The sequence below is a fragment of the Carassius auratus genome, chromosome 50 (assembly GCF_003368295.1).
Source record: "Carassius auratus strain Wakin chromosome 50, ASM336829v1, whole genome shotgun sequence".
NCBI lineage: Eukaryota > Metazoa > Chordata > Actinopteri > Cypriniformes > Cyprinidae > Carassius > Carassius auratus.
In genome coordinates, this window is record NC_039292.1 from 2,625,512 (window position 1) to 2,631,511 (window position 6,000).

Below are 6,000 nucleotides of genomic sequence, written 5' to 3' on the forward strand. Positions count from 1 at the left end.
ACTTATTATATTTAATACTTACATTTTAACATAATTTTTCTAAAAATGAAGTACGGATAATCAAGTAAACTAAGTTGCTTCAGTCCAGTTAGTGTTTATCTTGAAATATGTATTACTGAAGTTATTAGACAATATTCTATCTATCTATCTATCTATCTTCTCAGGAATTTGTTTTTACAAAAGCTTTCACTCGTGCAGTATCCTTTCAATATATACCATTTATGTATGAATAAGAACACTTTTAGTACAAATATGCACCTTTAATGCTACTAGAATGCAGCCTTGGTAAATAAGATGCAACTGTGTTCCTTTATTAAAGCTTTTGTGACTGTATCTCTCTTTTAAACAAAAGAAGGAAAGAGATTTTGTTAGACATCACCATTTATGTGCCATTTACACCACAGGAGAGCAGCAGTGTAACATGATCATTTTCTTTTACATGAAGCCGCCTGCAGTTTTTTGCAGGGTAACAGTAATAAGACTTAATGTTATACATTGAATTTTTGTCTGGCATGCTGAAAACATCTACACATTTCCCTAACATATGCGTGCACAGATAGGCTAATAATACAAATGTTTAAAAATGAATCATCAAAGATTTTTGCGCAATTTCTTTCATCATATACATCTATTAACAAGTTTTAGGAAAATATAATTTCCCCCCTCAAATCATAATCTCAGAACCTGGAAGGTTTTAAATCTACAAGTTTTAGCTTTTCACTAAATAAAGGAGGTGGTTCAAAGACAAAATAGGAAGAGACAACCTGTTGGATTGGTAGAGTATAAGAGGCCTCGGGCTGTTAAGAAACGAATCAGCTCTTCAGATAACAAAGAGCAATTTATTTAGAGAAAACTGACGACATTCATTACTGGACCCACAACTAAGGACAGGGAACACTTTAAATACACATGACAAGACAAGAGGATGACCAGAAACACAAAACATAGAATCACAGGGTTTCAGCGTTCGTGGACCCATGTGGAGCAGGCAGACTGGGAGGCCATGGCGGAGCAGATGGTTCAGGGAGCCATGGCGGAGCAGGTAGCTTGGGGAGCTATGGTGGAGCAGACAGACCAGGAGGCCAAGGCCCTAAACTTGGGGACAGGCATCCTCTCTGGGCTAAACTCTGGAGTAGGCACCCTTTCTGGGCTTACTTAGGAACAGGAACCCCTTCGTGGGCTAAACTCAGGAACTGGAGCCCTCTTTGGGCTGGATTTGGGGGCTCGAACCCAGACTGGAGCAAACTCTGTGGCTGGAGCTGACATGAGAGCAAGCTCTGGGGGGTGCTCTGAGGCAGCGGTGAGGGTCAAAAGCAGTCCTTTTCATCTCATCCTCCTCTTTTTGTTACGGGTAAATGGTGTGGTTAGCGGGTTTGACACTGGGGCTGCTGGAGGGCTTGACTCTGGAACATTTGGCGGGCTTGAGAATGCCAGGACCAGCAAGTCGGTTCTGGCCGGATGCTTTCTAATCCTAATCTGATAATTGGCCCCTTACCAGAACAGAGAGTTGATGGTGGCATTATCCAATGCTGTCACCGCAGCGAGCCATGGAGAGGGGTTGCCGCTTATTGTTTTGGTCCAGTATCCTGCACACTGCACTACTGTGTTGGAGCGCAGAGACAGTAATGAGGAGATGAGGAGAATACTTACAACGGACAGACATTTTAATAAACATCCAAGGAAACCAGGAACACACACATAGTTAGAAAGATGACATTCAATATCAGAACTAAGAACAGGGAGCACTCTAAATACATGTGACAAGACAAGAGGATGACGAGAAACACCTAGGAGCAATAAGCAATTGCACATAAGGGAAACCAAGGTCATGGAATGCACATGGGGAACGAATTCGAACCAAATTTAGCTAAACAAATATCACTGTGGTGAATTTTCGCTCTCTGTGGTGGCAAGCGTTTTGGTGGTGGGCGAGAAGCTGTGAGAAATTTGTACTGTGGAACACCAGTTGCTAAGGCACTCGGGTAGAGTCAACATCCATCTGTGTAGATGTGTATTATATCACACATGATTCATTTGCTGAAATAGAAGGAAACCGAGATTCTGAAGCATGGACTGTCACATTAGCATATGTGTGTCAAAATACTGTATAAAGAATTAAATAAACTCATCCTGTCAGTGCTTTTATAAAGAACACCAGATCCATTTAATAATAGGTAAGAATAAAATAAATCCATAAACAAAAATACTGTCCTAACACTAGACAAAACCCTATCACCAAAATCATCCTCACCAGCATCCCAATTCATTTACTAAATTATGTTTGTTTGTGTGTGTGTGTATATATATATATATTAAAAGGCATCATTTTTAATATTTAAAAAGGTTTAATAAAATGTCGGGTTTGATGTAAATTGACCAATTACATTTTCTCTCCTCCTCTCCACTTTCTGGAGAGGTGAAACTAAAAATATACATGCATAGGAAAGCCAGTGAGATTGATCTGGAGTCCTGAGCCCTGTGTTTAATTGGACTGGGTTTCCAGCTTGCTTTGGGGCTGCACAGGCAAATGAATCCTGCTGATGAGTCCCAGTAAACAATAACACAAACTGACATTTGCCAGCGAGGATCCCATTGCCAAGATTTTCAGTGGCAGAAATAGACAAAGGTAGCCTGTTCTTTTAAATTAATGTCAAAGTAATCATGTTGAAGATGCTCTAGTCCTCTCGTCAGAAGAGATGCAGAGCAAATGATGTAAACTTCAAGAACTCTCAGGAGAAGCTGCTTGTGAATGAACATAGCTAGCTAATAACACAGATTAAAGGAATAGTTCACCAAGATGAAAAGTTGCAGAAAATGTATACTCTCAGGCCATTGTAGATGATTTAGTTTCTTTTATCAGAATAGATTTTTAAAAATGAAGTCCCTCTTTTGTTGTCCTCTCACACCAAAATCCAGAAACATATTTGTTTAGACCTGGAGCTTCAGACAAGACGACTTTTTCACTGGAGGAAGCAATATTATAGACTTCTATTTTAGCTGTATTTTTAGTTTAAAACATCTTAATGGAGGATTTGTTTCTTACAAACCAACAGCTTTTCATTTCTCAAGATGTCAGTGGATAACTTGTGGATTATTGTGATGTTTTACTCAGCTGTATGGACTCTCATTCTGACGGCACCCATTCACTGCAGAGGATCCATTGGAGGTTCCACCCTGTCATTTTATTGTTGCTGGAGTCCAAAACTGGTATTCCTCCTCATCTCTACCTTACATACATTCATATATCCATCTACTTCTACAATACAATTTAAGTACAACATCTGCTGGAATCAGATCCATAAATGGTTTGATCTGCAGCAGTTTATATCTGCAGCAGCATATTGGGCTGTGTGCTAACAAAGCAATGCAAATGTTACTAATAAAATTAATACTGCAATCTATTTCAATTCCATTTTAATTAAATCAAATACAGTAGGTCAAAACTGCAACTAAAAAGCATTCTTAGCTTCATTTTCTTTGGCTTTAGATTTTTTAATAGCAAAAGTTAAAAAGTTATTTAAACTCGTAAGCCTTTTTTCAGTGTAATATATAAATGCTTTGTTTCTCATGAGAGAATTAAGTTATGACATTAATTTTCTTCAAATAGAAACTTTACTGCAAAAAAAAAAAAAAAGTTGTTCACGCATGTACACTTATGTTCAAAAGTCAGGAGTCACTGTATTATATATGAAAATTATGAAACAATATGAAAAATTTAGCTTTTTTAAATATGTTGAATTTCAAATGAAATATATAAACATTAAAAATTGATACCATTTTAATATTTTAATATAATTCTGAATGGCTATATTGCTCATTTCATCCTACTTTAAAAAAATTCTGGTGACAGTGGCCTTAAAAGTACTTGATTGATCCTTCAGAAATCATTTTAATATGCGGTTCTTATTATAATCAATGTTGAAAGCAGTGCACGGTGCTATATATTTTTGTTTAATAGAACAGCATTTATTTAAAATAAAAATGTTGTAACATTATAAATGTCTTGACTGTCACTTTTGTTCATTTTAATGTATTCTTGGTGAATTTTGTTTTAGAACAATAAAAAAACAACTGACCCCAAAACAATATTGACTGTTATTCAATATGAATAGTTTATGAGAATGTGAAATGTTTATTGAGAAAATAAAATGCCTGAATCATACCTGAATGTTAAGAGTAGAAATTTTGTCACCACATAACATCTTATTGCTTGATTTACCAAAGCACACACTGTACTCCATCAACAAGAGGGGCTGCTAGTTTTTGCAAATTGCAAATTTCATTTAGTTATCAGCTAAGATAAAGTTGTTGTTATTAGTGAAGCTGCGTGACGGTCTGAGACTGGAGTAATCTGGCAGCATGAGCGCCGACCTGCTGGAGCACCTCTTAAGATAACGAGCTGTGGGAATTCACATGCTTCTGATCCTCCAGAGCAGCTGCTTGATCAAAGACATCACACAGCTCACTCCAGCCAATCACAGAGAGGCACACCTGCCCCCAGCCAATCACAGCCCTCCACAGAACAGGTACTACCATAAAGAGATGCTCCTGAGACACTCTGGTCCTATTTAAAGCTAGAACCAATTTTACTGATTTTTTTTCTTTTTCTTTTATCATTACCATATAAATATAACGTTTGGCACAGCCTGAACTGTGATTTCAAATTCGTCCTGCCTCATGACCCAGCCCAGGGGTTCAGATAACAAAATACTCACTAAAGTCAAGTCGTATCTTCTGACTCATTTATAAATAGAGAGAGGAATCTGAGATTAGACACTAGCCACCAACCATTAAAACTCCTGATAGCTGCTGCGCTTGACCTCGTCATCACAAAGATTTAACTACCATTAGTGTGTGTGTGTGTGTGTGTGTGTGTATATATGTGTATGTATTGTGTATGTATGTACGCATTGCTGCAGCTTTATACAGTAAAGCAGATTTTACTCACTCTCATTAACACTCTGACAGTAGTCCTGTTTGATGAGCCTTAATTACTCACATTAATTATCTCATCAGCTCTCATTAAAGTGGAGAATTAACAAACTATAAGAAGTGAAATTAAAAATTTAGAGAACATGGTCAAACACATCAGCAAACATTAGTCCCCAATTCAATTTGTGAGGTTCCCTAAACTTCCAAATAAGCATCTTCCAGCATCTGCTAACAAGAAATTATATTTTGTAATAGTCAAACTAAAACAGTTGCGTTAAATCATGAGCATAAGCATGAGTAACTTACTAACTTAGTTCCCAGTGAACAATCTAATTTGTAGTGGTAAAATAACCAAACTGCAAACTAAAACAAAAAAGTATATAGACATAAAAAACATAATAATAATAATATTAATAATAATAATAATAATATAAAAATAAAATAAAAAGGTAAAATTTAATGAAGACTACACAGACATAAACAAAATTACTACATTTTAAAATTACAACAGAAACTATAAAGACATTATTCATAATATTAACATAAACTAATAGTGTATTGATACTAAAATTGCTCGGTTCGTATGAATTGTTCACAGAAATAGTTCAAACTAATTTCATCTTTTTTTCCTGTATTTTATTTTATTTTATATACAAAATAAATGGCTTCAGTAGGCTGTAGAGTAACTAATTGTTTTTGCAAAAGGGTACTCAAACTTTAGTCAAACAAATGTAAAACTGCTTCATGAGTAACTTAACAGAGCAGTTTCAAAGTAGTTTCTCCAACACATATATTGTTCGAGAACTAGAATTTGAGCAGGAGAATCAGACATGATTTCAAATGAACAATATCAAAGAGCACTTCTTATTTTCTTTCAGGAGAGATCTGAAGTTAACCGGATAAAGGCCATTGTGCTGTGGAGCTCAACAGGTTTATGCAGCTCGTCTCAGGAAAGATCAAGTCTAATGCTTTCAGAAGGGCACGGATGTGGATCCACTGCTGAGAAACAGTGACTCCAAAAACAACAACATTCGCAAGACATTTCACCTGTAATACATCAGTATTTAG